The following is a 19624-nucleotide window of genomic DNA, read 5'->3' as shown; positions in this document are numbered from 1 at the left end:
GCCACTAAGCAAGGAGATAGCGCAGCCGCAAAGCCCTGAGTTCAAGCCACATTACCCCAACCTCAAAAAAAAAATAACAGCAGACAAACAAAAATATTTAGCCTTTTAATAATTCAGTCATGGGAATTAATCCCACTTCCAAATTTTCCAGTCCTGTGACTTTGTACAAGACCCTAAACTTCTCAAGCAGTATTTTCTTTAGTACAGAATGCAGATAATACTATCTAACCAACAATTCTCTTTGAGTTAAAAATGGAATAAAATTACTTACCTTAAAACCACAGTATTGGGGCTGGGAAGGTGGCTCAGTGGTAGAGTGCTTGCCTTGCATGAATGAGGTCCTGGGTTCAATTACTCAGCACCCCATAAGCAGAAAAAGCTGGAAGTGGTGGTGTGGCTCAAGTGGTAGAGTACTAACTTTGAGCTGAAGAGCTGAGGGACAGTGCCCAGGCCCAGAGTTCAAGCCCCACAACTGGTGGCTCACGCCTGTAATCCTTGCTACTCAGGAGGCTGAGATATGAGGATTGCAGTTCAAAGCCAGCCTGGGCAGGAAAGTCCATGAGACTTATCTCTAGTAAACCACTAGAAAACTGGAAGTGGCGCTATGGCTCAAGCAGTAGAGTGCTCGCCTTGAGCTGAAGAGCTGAGGGACAGTGCCCAGGCCCAGAGTTCAAGCCCCACGACCCAAAAAAACAAAACAAAACCACATTATTATAAGGGTTCAAATATTGGTTGCCACTGCCTGTTGTAGTATAATTCAACATGACTATGTAAATAGAGGTAATTATTCAATCACTGTGGCAGAAAAGAGGCTGGTTCACCAGAGAGGAATAGCACAGCCTCCTATAAGATACAGTCTGGTACAAGATCTTAAGATGAGTCTCTGAAGTCAGCCTGTTAAAGTATGTCTTTAATTATGGCTAATCCTGTGATTTCAGTGTCTGTTTATTTTACTGGTATTATATAGTTGTCCAGTTGTTCAGATCATGTATAAAACTCTTGACCCACCATGACCTCATCTGCTGCCTATAAAAACACAAGAAATGAAAAAACATAAATAAAATGCAAGCTCTTGTGAAACAATATATGATACTTGTAAATCAAGCTTTAAGTTATCCATGAGATGTTTCCTACAAGTGACCCTTGGCCATTTGGTATGTCATATTTGAAAACTTTTTCAAATTAAATTCCATAAGTATTAAAATTACAGGAATTCTGGCTCTCTAAATCAAAGTTATTACATTTTACATCTAGGTCTAAGAACATAATAAAAAGTAAACTTTATTTAAATCCTTTTTACTTGGTCAGAGTGGTGTGCATTAAGGAAAACCTCTAACAGTTTGCTCTGCCAACATAAAAATCAGAGTACAGTGTTGCTTTGCCCATTTTGTATTCATTTTGTGCTCTTTCATTTCTTTGTCGCTATTTAAATTGTTGACTCTCATCATGTAGTTGCCACATCTCAGGTCACTTTTCTTCCATTCCCAGAGGCCTTCAGTTCTGTGAGTGCATAATGATCTCTTATAAATAACCTCTAGATTCACAGTCCTTTCTTCACATCACACCTGCTGGGCAGCTGGAGCGTACAATTGGAATACTATTGTCAAAACGATGAGTTAGAATTGAGAATTCAAGCAGTGTTTATGTGTCAAATGATGTAGCTAAAATTGTCATAACTTAAAAAAATCTTAAAAGAATATCTGTTGAGAAAGCTCTACAGTTTAAAAGAAACCATCATGGCTATCGGACTAGAGAATAATGGTAATTCTATGTTTCTTCTTTTCTTCCTAAAGAAACATGCTTGCTACATAAAATAATGCAATATAGAAATTAAATAACCAAAGTCTATAGAACAAATGGTGTTAGAAAACTCTAACTGCTGGCTAACTCAAAAAATATTCCTTTAAGCTTTATGTTAAAACTCTCCTTCATTAATACACATTGGCAACTACCACCTACTTAATATAATGTAGTTAATTTTAGAGTATCTGTGATAAAAAATAAAATTTTGCCTCTTCCATACACATGAAATTCACACACTGTGCTAACCAAAGTAATCCATTAAGGTAGCTCCTGAAATTTCACAGTATCTTTAAAGAATGGCCCTTGAACTGTGAAGGAAAAACCTTGAGCTGAATACTTACAACAGTATTGTTTATGGAATCTAAAAAAAAACAAACCTCAAGAACAAATGTAGTGCAATTATTATGTCTTCTAGAACATTAGCTTCTCAAGTATAGATCAAGCTTATGAAAAAACTACGTGCATATGGCCGTATAAAATAATGCTTATCAAAATGAACTCCAAGAAATGGAAAGAGGTTTGTTTTTTTATATTGTACTGTTTTCAGTTCTTTTTTCTTTTTTTCCTTGGGTTTATTCCCTTTTGTCACTTTCTGATTTCTGTACCCTTTGTCTTGTATGTAGGTTTATCTGATTTGAGGAGGGGAAGGAGAAGCACAGAAAAGCCGGGACAAAGGGTGAGCCAGTTCAGTCAGGAGACACTGTTGGAAATGAACTTTATAACTTGTAGGGAAGGAAGGCCAGTCAGGAGGGGGAAAAGTGGGAGAAAATAAGGGAGGGATACTGATGACCTGAACTGTGTAACTGTGTAACCTCTCTGTACATCACCTTCACCATAAAATCTTAATAAAAAATAAAGCTGTGGGATAGTTGATGGAGCAAAGCTGAACAATAATATAAAGTGAGACTTAAACAATGTTGTCTGTAGACAACTGCTGTGCAAGCCAGTACCCAGCATCTTCATTAGTTAGATGTGTAAATAAAGACACACTAATGAGATTCACAGATGAGTGTAGAGTAGAGACAGTCTCCCTGCCACCGCTGTTGACTGTGAAATCACAACAGGAGACAGAATAGCTCTGGAATATTGGTAGACAGCTAAAGTGGGAGGAAAAACATAGGTAGCTTCAGACAAGAAAAGGGACAACTCAACAATTTGGGAACAAAGAACAAGATACACCACAAGGGCAAAGTGAAATCTGAGTCATGTGCAAAAGCAGCAAGCCATTAAAAATATTCTGGCAAGTTCTTTTCAGTTTTATTCTGTGTGTATCCTTGTATGAAGAAATTCACCCAGGAAGTTATGGTACTTGTGCAATGAAAATGAACCATGATCAAAGAATTAACTCCCTCAGGAGACCAAGACTCTTAGCAGCTCTAAAATCAATACACTAAATTGAGTGACAAGCATGTATTTTGGGGCCAACTATGTATTCAATGGGGGCATGTTCTAAGAAAAAAGATGGTAAATATCTGAGTATTTAATGACTCTGTGTCTGTAAGAACTTCAAAGTACAAATTGCAAAACAAAGACCTGTCTTCATAGTGCTGGTGTTGAAGACTTTGCAGTCTGTTTGATAGGCAATAATTCATACATATTAAAATTGGAAGGAAAGTGAGTTAGCAGAATGTAGACAAAAGGGAGAAGGTAAAGTGGCATGCAAATGGGAAGTCCCACAAGGAAAAGGCATTGAGCTGACATAGTTTAAAGATTTAAAGGAAGATCTGGGAAATGAAAGACATTATTGCTGGAATAATGCTATTTTCCATGTTGGTTGTATTTTGTGTCTCAGTACACTATAAAAATAACCAAAAAACAGCTTCATGAAGTTGACATATTACGATATCTGGAATTTAAGCCTTTACATAAGAAAATATGCTTAAAAGAATAAATTTCTAGTGACAGGAGTTTATGGCTAGTAACGTATTGTCAGATAGAGCACATTGTAGACTTGAGCCCAAGTTCCATGCCAAAGATGTGACAAGGTAACACTTGTTCTGATATTGTTAAACTGCAGTTTTAAATTACAAAGAATCAGCTTACTACATTAAATTATATAGTTCACTAATTTTCATGTAAAGTTGTTGTCCTATTATCTGTATTAATATAATTTGACATTAAAACAGCTGATTACATCTTTTTTGGTATTTAAAAAAACTTACCTGGTAAAATAATTACAAAATTGAACAACATACTAAGACTTTCAATATACTAATGAACCTAAAATTGGGGAAGTGAGGGATTGACATTACAAGTTATACTCAGACTAAATTGTCAACCTGCAACATACATAAGAAGTATTATAGTACTGCAATATTTCTTAAATTTTATGCACATTAAAAACATTTGGAAAAATATTTTCAAAGCTTGCAGTTATAGGCCACACTGTCCACGTTTACTGAGGGATTGTGCTGGTATGCTTTAAAAAACATTCCTAGGTTATCTTTGGAAAGCCTTGAAAAAACCTACAATATTACCCTCAAATATTTCAAAGGGTAGACAAGCATTATTTTGTGTTATTCCTTTCCCTTTATGGATTATAGTCCATAGAGAAGCATTCACAGTCAGTAGGTCAAATGGCCCAGAAGAGAGATTCCTTGTTTTTCTTATCGATTATTGTAGAAGTCAAATGTCTGCCACTGTGCATTCAATAAAGTTGATGCACACAAGGCATTTGCTGTATGCTATGATATTTACTGAACAGGCAAAGTGACACATGTTCTTGCATTATGCAATTATCCATTATTATGAAGAAAGTCTTATGCTCCGTTTATAACACATATTCGCACAGCTTCACAGAAGTTTGTACAAGGGTATCCATTTCAGAAATTATTCAGATGAATGTGTGGGACTAGGCATATAAGCAGCAACTACCCATGCATATAGACATCAACCCCATACCTAACGCTGAGGTTTCCATGGTAACTCCACAGGGAGAATTTAAAAACACCTTCCATCTCACTCCTCTGTCTTCTAGCCTTCCATGGTGTGGCTCATGACTTAAACAGTAACAGACAACAAGACTAATAACAAGATTAATAAAGCACAGGCTTTTTAATGAAATCAGGTTTGGTACTAAGCCCTTTAGCTTTCTAATCTGTTTCCAGCAGCTCTTAAGTGCCACCCAATCACTCAGCCTCTCTCAGGGGAGCACAGAAAGACATTCCTTCTATCTTTGATCTGTTCCTTGTCACTGAAAATTATCTGCAAGAAATGCCCCACCAGAATTTCTTTTTGCTAGTTATAGTGCTGAGAAATAGCCTTTTTGGGGGTCCTTTGTTTAAAATCAGCATTTGCTTTGGATACTGACAAGATCCTCAGTTCTTTAAGCTGTATCAAATGACACAAAGTCCTTGCCTAGGTATAAAGAATCAAATAGAATCTCAGAGAGCTGGTCTCTGCCCTTCAGACTATTATATTTAAGATGGATTGTACTGCTATGGATAAATAGGGGCAGAAGGACACACAGTCATTGAGATAGTAAGTGTTTCATTGATGAGAAAGGTCCTCCCCTCATACACAGTAGACAGTTAAGTGCCTTCTAAGGATGGGGTAAACTTAGTTGATTGGGTTGCCCTGAAAAAGAACATAAGCCATTATTGCATTTGTATCACACTGGTGAATGCCAAGTCCCGGTGGTGGAAATCTGATGCGGCTCTGCACACAGCTCTCGGCTCTGTGCTGTCCAGGTGGGAGGTCTCACCACTCTCTGCGTTAACGCTCCATTCATCCAAATGCTCCTGTGACCTCAGGACAACCAAAGCATGGTTTCAATAGCACAGTCAGGCCTTTTCTACTGTTGTAGACACCTTGCTGCATAGTCACATGACCTTTGAAATCCTTTGGAGGACATGGACTTTCCACGTGCAAGTAGACCAAACTTTGCTAGAGAAATAAAGTGGGTACTCTGCTCTTCATTCTAGCCAGGGCGTAAGTCAGAGACCAGAATGAATTATTAATTATGTTGTCAGTGACTTACTGGGCATTTTCTTACTTTTCCAATGTTATATTCAAGGTGTATTTGTACTGAATAACACAGTACCACAGTTTGGGTGGATTACATAGCAGACATGAATTTCCCACAATTCTGATAGGTGTGAGTCCAAGATCAGAGTGGCTGGAGAATTCCTCGTCAACGTTGGCAGATGGCTGACATCGTTTCTGTCCTTACTTTTCAGAAAAATGCAGAGGCTGCCTCATCTCTCAGGAATACTGATTCCAACACAAAGACTCCTCTTCTAGGCCCTCATCCCTCTCCAGACCCACTTTCTAATGTCCCTATAGAGATTAAGGTTTCAAAACACATATTTTCGGAAAGACTTACATATGCACTCTGTAGTAGCTCAGAACTGCTAAAGATGAAAATTTCTACCCTCAAGGAACTAATACATATTAAACAGATGCATGAAATAATCCAAAGCCTAGGCCCACTGGTGTTTAAAATCAGTCTTGTAGGAAATTAAGGGGCAGAAAAAAAATTTGATATAGGTAAAAAAGAAGAGAGTTCATATTGCATAATGTATGTGTGTGCTACCTCCTTTCACATGGCTGTATTTGTTTGGTCCTTTGTAATAAGAATACTAATCAATTTCATTTCCTTTTCAGAAAAGAAACCAACATTTAGAACATTTACATAATTCAATGAAGTCATACATGGGGTTGAAATTCAGGGTTCTTTGATGCCTTTTATCATACTCGAGCTCATGCACGAATTGGAAATGGAAGAGAAGGATGTGAACTGGCAGAACTGGCAGACTATAGGAAAGAGAATAATTGTTAGACAAAAGGAGATGAGCAGCAAAGTGCAGATGTACAACTGGGCTGCTTTTCCAGAGGGAATAAGTCTCCTCCCTAACAGTACCTTTTTTTTTTAATACTAACAACAAAACAAAAAGGTTTGCTACTTTTTAGCATAGAGTTTGAATGATTGCAACAGGTACTTTGCATGGACACTGCCTGCAGCTTAAGATAACACTGTGGTAAAGAAGATAGTTCTGTTGCTCTCCCTCCTTTGTAGGTGAAGCACCAAAGGGAGACATGTAGTCTGAGGACTGGTATCTTAAAATTGGTAATGAGTGCGACAAAACTTGAAGACGCTTTGAACCATACGTGTTACTTTTAAGTGTCCTTTTCTTTGAAGGCTTAAGCAGTGATTCAAACGTCAAGGAAATCAGCGGTAGTATTGTCTTTGAGCAAGTGGCTAAGTAAAATGATCTTGGAACCTTTCAAAGAGTTCTTGATTTTCTAGCATTACATGTTTATTGTAGCCAAGATGAAATCAGGAAAACTACACATTTCCAAAGACATTCAGTAATTTAACTCATACTTATCTTCTACATCAGGCACATTCCTATCACCTAAAATTCACCTGGTCGAGCTGCTTGAGCACCAGTGTAGGATGTAATTGATGGGATCAGTGCCTGTTAGAGCTTGAGGTGATTGGCTTACAGAATTTAAAGAGCTGGCTCAAACCAGTTAACTGATTCCCCTATTTAGATGCAGATTGGAGCAAAGATGTAACTGAATGAAGAACCTGAGCTTTTTATCTTTATGGAATTAGAAAGTAAATAGCTGGTGCCAAATATAATGAGAACTTGTAGAGTAGAAGTTGGCTGCTATTCTACTCCATGCCATACCGGACTGGAATTCAGCAACATGTAAAGTGAGATGAATGTGCTGTGTTAAGAGCTAGTCAGAGACATGAATAGGTACCTACCCTCCAAAGGCTATTTGGGAACCTCTCTAGTTTCGCCTCAGGAAAACACAAAATTCATGTTGCCTGTAGTTGTGTTTTTTTTTTTCGTGCTCCAGAAAGATGAAAGTCTTACTAAGATTTCACCCCAGTGAAGTGTGAGAGTGGTACCAAATATGTTCATCCCTTAGTGATGATGGCTTTATTAATCCTCGTTCCCTTCCTGCCCTTTTCTAGAATCTCTTATTGGGGCTGAAGGGCATATCAAACAGTTCTACCAGTCACCAAAATCCTCTGAGCTTTAGGATTGGGGAAAAATAGAATGTTGAGGCAGGATTAAGAACCTCTAGATATTAAATTTATGTTTTCTTGGCCCAAGTAATGCTGAAAAGAGCTATTTTGAGAAGATAAACTCTGTGACTTACATTTGTCTATATGAAACAAAGATCAAGTACAATCTCGGGGTATTTATGTTAAAAATACAGCATTTTATACATTTACATTTATCCTTTGCACATAGCATATTTACAGTATAAATTAAGCCTTTTTCTTTTTGAAGTATTCAGAGTTATTACTATTTAGGCTTTAAGATTCTAAATGATATAAGACCTCTAGAAAGTCTGTGCTGGTCTATTCCATCAGTAAATTTCCTAACTGTTTTCTCTTTCCCTAACTCTCCAGTAGTCAGGAAGTGTTTCATCCACCATAGTCAAGGTTATTATGTTTTTTCTAGGAAACATATGCCAATGATTTTCACCTACAGAGGAAAAGGAAAGGAATCAAAGATGGTCAGAAGAGTCACTTAGTGCTACTTGAAAAGATGCTAAGAATTAATATAACTTTGTACTCTGGCAGAAGTGTTTAGGCCCATTAGACTTGAGAATTATTTGGAAACATAATTTGCATTGTTTCCATTTTTGTTTCTTTTTTTTTTTTGGTCAGTCGTGGGGCCTGAACTCTAGGCCTGGGCGCTGTCCCTCAGCTCTTCAGCTCAAGGCTAATGCTCTACCACTTGAGTGTCAGCCCTACTTCCGGCTTTTTCTGCTTATGTGGTGCTGAGGAATTGAACCCAGGGCCTCATGCATGCAAGTCAAGCACTCTACCACTGAGCTACCTTCCCAGCCCCGCATTGTTTCCATTTTTAAACATGTACATTGTAACGCCTTCTGCGCCCTTCATTATCCATTTTATTCAGATGCCACCAAATACTCAGCCTATGGTAGTTAATATGGAGGACACACATTGTGGGATAATTCAAGAGAAAACTGAGGTTTGGACAAATACCTCTTCTTTTGACCTTCAACAAATCATTTCCTAAGGAATAAACTGGGAGTTAACCACAGGTATCAAGCCCCAGGAATGGTGTGGCATTAGAAGGTTTAGTAAATTCCTTGAATGACCTAAAGAACTAAGCTACATCCATAGTAAACAGTTATTGCAGTTCAGTACCATTTAACTTTTCTGCTTTCTTCCTCATTCTAATCTCGATATATGTACTGAAGGTTAGGAGAGGGAGAACTGAAGCCATAGGGATTGAAGAGAACATGCTTTCCGATTCAAGTTGGACACCTAGATGGGTTAGCAAGAGTCAAATCAGGACCAGAGATCATAGGAAATGTAGGATTCATGGAGGCTTCTTCAGAGACACCAACGTTAGCATATAGGATACAAAACTAATTTTCTGTTCGGGTGAGTAGAGGGAAAACTGCTAGTTAGCATAGCTATAGTGTGTCTAACTGGAAAATAGTTAAAAAGTCAATCTGCAAAGCATACCACAGTGACAAATAGGAAGACCACACATCCCATGTTAAAAATGAGTTCATACAAATTAAAATGAAAAGTGGGGGGAATTATAATATCAAGACTAAAAGGAAAAATAAATATTCAATATAGGTATTTCTAAATAATTTCCTTTAATCGCATAACTCACAGACATTATACTTTATGTTTATTCTTCCCTATTCTTAAAACTAAAGCATTTCAAATTATAGTGGCATCCTTTTGAATGTTGTAGTTCATGCATGATGAGTATCTTTGCAGGAAATATTGGTGTTCTCCATTGGATTGCATTTAATTTACATAAATAATACTTCTCAGACCAGTTGATCTCATCGTATTAATATATATGTGAACTCTATGTATTAAATATATAAATACATATATAATAGAAATGCAAAATGTTACATAAGTTTGTAATTTACTAAAATATTTTGAGAAAAGAATGTCTTTAGTAACATAATGATCATGGTGACAAACTTTGTCACTGTTGTTCCTAGGTAAATAGTTTTAGTTACTTGCATTGATAACAAATGAAATTAGAGACAAATGACCATACCTTGGCCAAATAATGGGTTCCTAGCTTATCCAAAGAAATTCCATTTCTTTTCAGCGTTTCAACAATACTCATTGAACTTGATTTCACATGAAATAAGGGTTATGTATACATAGGTACAAAACTGAAAGTGGTAGGAGTTATATCTGAGCTGGGTGTTTGTAAAACGTTCCTGTGTTTTTAAACAGCCAAGGCCTATTTGTAACTAATATAAGGGAAAATTAACATTAATCATTTTCATATTCATTATACCTTTTATGTTTTACTTAATAACACATGTTTAGAAAAACATCTGCCATATTTTTTCACTCCTGTTGAAGTCTATTTTAAGTGAGCTAACTTAATCTGTCACATACAACTTTATCTTTTACATGGCAAAGTAATTCAGGCTGAGTTCAAGAACTAATAAAGTGGGTCAGTCACTATCTGTAGGGCTGAAACACAATCATCTGACCCTTAAAGCAAAAAATGCAGCTGTTGTCTCTAAACAACTAACATATGTTCCACAGTCCATGCAGCAACTCTGACTTGAAAAAGAAAGCTCAGTATGAGAAATGTCTGAAACATTTTAAAGACTGATATAAACCATGTAGTTCTAAGGTTTTCTTCTCATTATCATGGCATTTTTTCTGTCTTAATGTTTGAAGTTATTACCAGAGTACTTAATTTCTCTTACCATGAAATGAATGCTGTTGACTGGGTCTTGCTCCATCTCTAGCCTTCTAGCCCTCTGCAGCTTTGCTCCTGTTTGCTGCAGTTCAGTCAGGTTATGTAAGCAAAGCAAAAATAAATTAATGAGCAATTTTAAAAGACCAAGGTGGCAGTACTAAGTGTTATTTCTTTTGAATTTTTTCTCTTTACACTTTAAACATGTTGTTCTATAATGAGTTAAGGTTAAGAAAAAAATGTGCCAACTTGGATGAACACTAACAAATTACAAAACATTGTTCAAAAGAATTCTGTTTCATTCTCCAGATGATCTAATGTGGTTTATTCTTCTTTTATAACTTCACACTTTTGTATAAGGCTTTCATTACCCTTGAGATAAACTACTGACATCAATGATCTGATGAAAGTGACTTATTAGTCATTATTATATTGTGTATTGAAAGGAGCAAAAGAAATGTGTAGTTATTTAACAAATATGTGCAATCTATTAGATGCCTCATATCAGGATGTAATATAATCAGATTTTAAAGGATATCTATAAATCAGGTGTTGGAGAGGGAAACATCCCCCTATACTCTAAATGAAATTACAATTATCAGTCATAGTTCCATGAGCATTAATGAGTGAAATTCTTTTCACCTTTTTCTTAAAATATGACACAATTTATTACAAATTGAGATTTAACATTTGAAAAGTGATAAGGTAAAATACAGTTCAGGGGTAGAGCACTTGCCTAACTGAATTTAATCCCAAACACTGCAGTATAAAATAAATATAATTTTTATGTTCACCATAGCTCTAATATTGGAAGATAGAGGCCTAAGTCACTTCTGAGTCTCCATTTAGTTCTTTGATAATGTAGTATGCAAAAAATTATGTGAAGAACATACCTACCAAATGAGATTCCTTCATAAATGATGATTCATATGAAGTCTTCCACTGCATATTACTCATGGTAGACAATGATTTCAATCATGTTTTTGAAAATAAAATGAATATTTTAAAAGTACAACCTGTACAGATGATATATTTCCTGAGATTTTTTTTTTTCTGAGCATTGACTGAGGTCATTAGAGAAATTCTGAAAACAAGACCAGAAAATGACAAAGAGACACTACAATTGCTTTTGTTTTGTCTCTAAAAACAATGGCACTCACCTTAGGGCAATTTTCTGGTCTACTTATTTCTAGCCTCTATTGAGACTTTCAGTCTGTAAAGGAAAAGTCCATATCAGTATTGACCGAATTACAAAGAATCTTTTGGCTTTGTATACATTTTTTTTTTAAAAAGTTGTAACTATTCACTAGACAGATTTTAAAATTTTAGCTAATGAGAATAAAATTGGCCCAGTTAATATTTTGAAAATATACTTTAAAATTATAAATATAATATTTTTAAAAAATATGTAAAGCACAAACAAGCATAAAGAAAACATTCAAAACTGTAATCTTTTATTTTAATCGTTCACACCATTAGGTTGGAGTGAGGAGAATCTTTATTTTCCTTAAACAAAGCTTCAAATACATATTTCTGTATATGTCCCTGCATGCGTGACCTTAACCCTCTTACCAAAATGAGGTGATCTTGGAACTGAGACCCTAAAACTGTTTGCGTGAATCCAAACAGTATCTAAAAAGAACAAAAAAGTATATTATAGGAAACACAGCATTTGGGACTGTTCAATAACATTCCCGGACAGAAGCAGCAGTCGTGGTGTGGCAAAATACAAAAGGAAATATGCCAGCTGTCATTTGTGGCAGTGCTATGAAGAATAAGTCAGGGAGGGAGCCCAGGCCTGAGCAGAGGATCACAGACTCAAATAGAAAGTTCCGAGTTGGTTCTCATCTCTTGAGGAGTAGATAAGTGCTCTACTGAGAAAGTTTGGGTAGATTTTCAGACTGCTCAAGGCTTGGAAGAAGCTGTTACTGAGAGAGAAGGCAAGAGTACAGCAAGTGGAAGATAGATTAGCAGCTGTTTCTCCACCATACAGCCACATTTTAGGCTTCCCCAGGGGTACGTCTGATGGATAACAGCATTGTTATCCATAGACTCACAGATTTGCAGATGAGTCTGCCAGCAGTCTAGTAGGAGATCTCATGAGCCTTAAGGGAATTTGGTAGGGAAGATAGATGGTGATGTGGGCCATAATTTCATTCTGAAGTTTCTCCTTTGTAGAGGAGGTCTGCCCCTTGGGATCTGCTCTAATTCATTTTTTGGAATCTTAAAGTATACTTAGATTCAAGTCATGTGCCAAGAAAATATAAAAGTGTTGTTAGTAACTAGCTGAATGAAGAGGAGCTTTATTAAGCTCACTGAGTAGCCAATGATAAACAGTAGAAATATAAGAATCAGCAGAGATACTCTTGATCAAGTGCTGTTATAAAGTCTTCTGTGATGTTCATCTGATAAGTTTATACTTACATGGAATACAGGGAACATTTTTGGAAAATGAACACAATTGCAATTATGTGTAATAAATTGACTGTTCAAAACAAGAATTGGATTCTAGTTCTGATTGTCCATTTATTAAGTTAGTGATCCTCCCAATGGAGTTCAATAATTTATAAAAATGAAAAATACTGACTCCCATCCAAGAGTCGTGCTTCAAAGATTTAATATAATAATGTTTGTAATAGTCTTCACAAAGTATATGCCTGTTTCTATAAACATATCCATTTAATTGCTGTTATTTAAACCAATTATAGAAGCAAAGTTTCTATTCTTATGAGGCTAAATTGTAAGAATGAGAGGAAGTGAGATAGAAATCAATTGACAGCTGGGTTAGAACTTTAACTTCTTTACCAAAGTCAAAAATGGGGATTATTAATATACTATATAATTATTTTTATGTAATCATATTTAAAACCAGGATAAATATGTTAGTTACTGCATGCTAATTATGGCTCAAACCCCAGTCAACCAAAGAGAGGAATTATGATAAGATAATGGACTCAGGGGCTGAGAAGGTGGCTCAGTGGTTGAGCGCTTGCCTTGCATGCATGAGGCCCTGCGTTCAATTCCTCAGCACCACATAAGCAAAAAGAAAAAAGCCGGAAGTGGTGCTGTGGCTCAAGTGGTAGAGTGCTAGCTTTGAGCTGAAGAGCTGAGGGACAGCGCCCAGGCCAAGAGTTCAGGCCCCATGACCTGACCCAAAAATAAATAAATAAATAAATAAATAAATAATGAACTCATCACAGAGGACCGCATGAACAGACATTTTGTTTTACCATATTTTTCTTATTCAGCTTCTATTAGAATATTAGAATATAATGATGTCCTTCAAAATAGATAAATCTGAAATGGGAGTGATTTCATGGGGCTAAAGCTTTGCTCCTGGGATCCACTATACAGATTTTTCTTTAGATCCAGAGAGGCATAAGATGGGTTTGAAATCATCCTTCACTCTGGATGCTGAATACATTCACCCAAAAGAGAGCAAGCCTTCTGGGGAGGATGAAAAGCATGGACTAAATTTTTGTTTGAAGTCTGAGGGATACTGTCAGGAGAAACTTGAGAACGTATTCTCCAAGGTCACACTTCCCACAGTCTGACTGGTCCAGGCTGAAGGAATCAGGTCTTCTGCTGACATCTTGAAAGTGAAGACCCGGTCAGGTGCAGCCCCTGCCCTTTATTGTTTATGCTGTGCTGTTAACTCCTCTGTGCCTTACTTCCTCACGTTAAAATCTAAGCAGAATGTGTTTGAGCAGCTCACTGGATTGATAGGATACACAAGGATCATGTTTGATTAGCATGCTTCAAACAGGACTTAGAAATTCTCCTGGAATTGGCATGGAGTAGGGAACTATGAGAGACACTGCAATGCAAATGATTGTCCTTGAAGAAAGGGCAAACAATAATGCAGTCTAAAGAGGTACACTGTTTGATAATGAGGAAATGAAAATAGACCTGCTTTCGCTAGAAAATGAAGAATGACCTCTTAAGAGAATGAAGAAGGGCCACTTAAGGAAATAGGACTCTTCAGGTTTAGATTTATGATGTATTGATTTTAAAGACAAACTAAACACTGAAGCTCAGACTTGTAATCATCACTGTCACGACTTAGATCTAAATGTCCCTCAAGTGCTCAGATGTTGAGGGCTTTGGCACCAATGAATCATCATTTGGAAGATCATAGATGAGTCATGGATTAATCCTGATGGTGGAGAGGCAGAGGAAGATGGTGAACTAGAAGGGACTATTTCCCACCCCATAAGGAAGAAATTTGATGAGATGTTGCAAGTGACAAGATATAGAAAGCGAGGCCTAGTTGAAGGGAGTGGATATTTGGAGGCAACATACACTGGGGCTGTATCTTGTCCATAGTCCATAGTCCCTTTCTCTTTCTCTCTCTCATTCTCTGTCCTTCCTCTCTCCTTACTGACAACTTTGAGGTGAGCAGCCATTATGTGTAATCTGAAGTCCAGAAACAATTGAACAATAAACCCTGGACTAAAACTACAAGCTAAAAAATAACCGTATCTTTCTTTTACAATGTTGCTCTCAAGTATTTTCTCACAGTTAACAGAAAGCTGACTCACAAGGTCAGATTTGTATGTGGGCACATTTTTGTTTGTTTGCTTGTTTCTGGCAGAACTGGGATTTGAACTCAGGGCTTTGTGTTTCCTTGGCAGGTGTTCTACTTTAGTAGCTTTTAGAATATTTTACATTGATGGGCAATCATTGCTATCTATTTCTGGAACACTATCATCGACTCAGAAGTAAAAGTAAATCATATCCCACGAATTATTCACTTCCTATTCCTACCCACTAATCTGCTTTCTGCTCTATAGATTTGCATATTCTGGATATTTTAATGTGTACGGAATCATACAAAAATGGAGCTTTTGAGTTGGTCTTATTTTTTACATAGCCAAATTTTTTATTCACGTTTTTATGGTTGAAAATATTCCATGTTAATGTAGCAACCATATTTTGTTTAACCATTAATCAATGCATAGTTTTTATTGTTGTTGTTTGTTTGTTTTTGCCAGTCCTGGTGCTCAGGTCTTGGGCACTGTCCCTGAGCTTCTCTTGCTCAAGGCTAACACTCTATCACTTTAGCCATAGCGCCACTTCTGGCTTTTTCAGTTGATGTGGTGCTGAGGAATCAAACCAAGGGCTTCATTCATGCTAGGCAAGCGCTCTACCACTAGGCCACATTTCCAACCCCAATGGATAGATTTTTATATCATTCCCACCATTTGGATCTTTTGAATAATATTTTATTGTTATTCATGAATATTCAATTTTGCTTGAATCCACTGTTGAAACTTAACTGGGCACTTTACCTTCTGTTCTGGGGCTAAGCTCCCTTCACAGCATGTTTGCTGTTATTCAGGCTTTGTTGCCTTTCCATACTCACCACGCCCATGTTCTGTGCCATGCTCATATATGACTAAGGCTGCTGCATATCTTCATGTGTTTTGTTTGCTTATGTTTAGCCCCTGGCTGAACATAAACAGCATTTCTCATTGTTCTAAGGTCCTCTCTTCCCTCCCTCTCTTCCTCCTTCCCTCCCTCCCTCTTTTCCTCCCTGCCTCCCTGCCTGCCTGCCTACCTTCCTTCCTTCCTTCCTTCCTTCCTTCCTTCCTTCCTTCCTTCCTTCCTTCCTTCCTTCCTTCCTTCCTTCCTTCTTTCCTTTTTTTCTCCCTCCCTCCCTCCCTTCCTTCCTTCCTTTTGATGTACTGGGGATTAAACATGCAGAGCCTCTTGCTCGTTAGATCGTTGCTCTGTATCCCATTGCTTTTGTGTTTTTGGTTTTTTTAGACAGGTCTCACTAACTTTGCCTACAGTACCTCAAATTCATGACCCTCCTTGCTTGTACCTTCAGAATAGGTGGAATTACAGCACGTATCACCAAGCTTGGCTTGCTTTCTTCATTCCTGCTTAGCTACTAAGCAAATGCATTCCTTCCTCACTAGGCTGGCTCTTTTCTATTGCACTTGTTTATGTGAACATAGACGTCAGTGCTTTACAGTGAGTTCCAGGGAGGTTTACATTGTCTGATCCAGTTCTGAATTCCAGAGAAGTGTTTGACCACAAATTACCTATTTCATAAAAGTTTGACGACTAAATGACTAAATATGTAGATCTTTATACAACTACTTGAAGATAATAAAAATGTGTAGCTGTATTTTATATAGGAGGAGGAGAGGTGAGTTCTATGTAATTACTTCATCCTACCTATAATAATTTATTTCATCTCTGTACATCTCTAACTCAGTCGATTCATCTTATTTTTTTTTGCCAGTCCCAAGTCTTAAACTCAGGGCCAGGGTGCTGTCCCTCAGAGCTTCTTTTGTTCAAGGCTAGGGCTCTACCAATTGAGCCACTTCCTGCTTTTTTCTGAGTGATTTATTGGAGATAAAAGTCTCGTAGACTTTCCTGCCTGGGCTGGCTTAAACTAGGAACCTCAAATCTCAGCCTTCTGAGTAGCTAGGATTATAGACATGAGCCACCAGTGCTAGGATTTTTGTTGTTCTTGCTTACGATTTTTTTATTAGAATATATTAGTTGTACAAGGTGGGTTATGTATTTCCTCCATGTAAAAACGTTCCCCTAAACAACCCCTCCAGATCTCTTCTTTATCCCCCTACCCTCTTCCTCCTCCCTGTTCTTCTTAGCACAAGTTCAGCAGGTTTCATTGCTCTATTTTCATAGATGCATATGAAGTATTTTACCCATATTTACTTTCATTCGCCTTCTCCTGTGGCCTCCCAACACAGCATTTTTTTACTTTACTGTGTTTTTTTCATTCATGTTTTGAGTGTGCATTAATCATACAATGGGGTTTCAGCAGTCAGTCTTCCAAATCAGTCTACAGATGAAGGTCTAGATGTAGAGAGCAACAGTGGAAATGGTCAGAATAGATAAGGACACTTAGGGCACTTCAATCTTCACCTCCCAGAGTCCATGTCAAATCATAATTATAGACTAAAATACGCTCAGATACAATGTGAAAATTCCCAGTTGTGTCATTTGAACACCCAGGCACTGGTCATGTGATCACCAGCTACATATTCATTTTGACTCAATAATTTAAAATATTCAATGGGGTAGGTGATGGAAGCTTTTTTCCACACGAATTCAAATATATTCAAAATGCATTCAACCCATCATCAGCTCTTAATTGGCTATGCTAATAAGGGACAAAACTGCATATTTTATTCCAAGTGGAAAGTTCTCACCATGCCCCCATCCAAACAAATTATATGTTTAAGACATGATCAAGCTCAGTCACTATTTCTGAGAAGCAATCCTGGTGATTCCAGCCCAATTTCAATGTCTCCTTTCTCTCTCACCATTATACTTTTCATCTTTCTGTCCCATAGCACCTGCTTGAATGTGTCTGTCTCTCTCCACTAGTAAGTCCTGTTTCATGGGAATACAGGTCATGTTTTACCGACAGAGAGTGCTATACCAACAGGGGCTCAGTCAAAGATGAGGAATGAATCTCATTCACATTTAAGCAAGTTTTGTATAAATCTGATGTTACTGAACAATGAAGTCTCACAGTAATATGCATTTCAGTGAAGCCATCCTGTAGAATTCAGCAGGCCAGGAAACATTCCATTAAAATATAGAAAGAAGCTGGGCACTGGTGGCTCACACCTGTCATCCTAGCTACTAAGGAGGCTGAGATCTGAGGATGATGGTTCAAAGCCAGCCCAGGCAGGAAAGTCTGTGAGACTCTTATCTCCAATAAACCTCCAGAAAATTGGAAGTGGCACTGTGGCTCAAGTGGTAGAGTGCTAGCCTTGACCTGAAGAGCTTAGCACCTAAGCCCAAGTTCAAGCCCCATGACCAACAAAAAATAAAATTAAACTAAAAGAAAACATAGAGTGAAAGAAATCACCCTTCATACCCCTCAGTATGAGGTTTGAGAAAGGCCAGATTTAGGCAGATGATTATGGAAGCCTATGAAGAGAAGTCTCGACCATTTTCTAGGTTGGAGAATAATTCCTCCTCATGGTTAAATAGGCATGTCCATGTTAATTTACAGGCAATTTATTTCCCATTTTATATTTAATCACAATTTGGAATTAAAACAATTAGTTTTTATATTTTTGTCACAGTTTGGAATTTCAAACAATTACTATAATCTAGAACTGACAGGTTCAAAAACAAAGTATTTTTTAGTCCATGCCTTTCAACTCATATGATGCTCAAAAATAAGGGACAACTGTTAAATTATTGTGCAGAATTATTTTGATAGGGGAAAAGAAAGATGCCAAATTATTACACACAACTCAATAGTTTCTTTTGCCTGGTCATAAATCATAACATTGCATCATAATATATTTATAATATGTTAATAAATTTATTAAATGAACCAAAAAATCATAAGCTCAGAATTAAAGTGACTGCATAATTGCCAGTAAATGTAATTTTCTAGTTATTAAATAAGCTTTTATAAGCCAGCTGCAGCGGTACGATGTCTGCTGACTTACAAAATAGTTTCAAAAGAGTTCTTATTTATGGATCCATAAGTACAGGGACAAAAATATGAGAAGTAATTCCTGAATTGTCTCTGGTGAGTTGATTGTCAGTGAAACCAAGAAATATGAAACAGAAATAATAATTTTTGGGTGGGGGGAAGCGCTACTCAAATTTCCATTGATATTTCATTATAAACTCCAATTGGAGAATCTTTTTCTTGGTCATCTGTCCTATCATCAAACAAAATTTGGCAGAAAGCCAAAAAGCTCTGGGGAGCTTTAGTTTTTATTTTGCTATTGTCTTCCTCTCTATGAAAAGCCTTTGTAACCAGAATTTCCTCTCAGTATTGTAAATCATTTTTATGATGACAAACCTTCTCAGGTTGGCACAAGCTGCAGATTTGTTTCTTTTAGTCTTTTGAGAGTTGTTTTATATAGAGGAAAATGTAAAATTCTATGAATTTCCAGTTTTAAAGGAATGAGGGAATTCACACACCAACTTCAAGAAATGTGTGCCAGAATCTTTTTCTAACTGTTGGTACTCCATTGAAACATAATTTTAGCTTTGTCATTAACAACCCGCATTTCTCTGGTACTTGAATATTATGTATCCCGCATATTCCCACCTTTGGATTTAGATAAGCTAATGGAGCTTGTTACTGACTTGATTAAAAAAATGATCTTTGGCTT

Source organism: Dipodomys merriami, unplaced genomic scaffold (assembly GCF_024711535.1).
Source record: "Dipodomys merriami isolate MVZ:Mamm:240054 unplaced genomic scaffold, mDipMer1.0.p SCAF_29, whole genome shotgun sequence".
NCBI classification, from domain to species: Eukaryota; Metazoa; Chordata; class Mammalia; order Rodentia; family Heteromyidae; genus Dipodomys; species Dipodomys merriami.
This window is presented reverse-complemented; position numbering follows the sequence as displayed.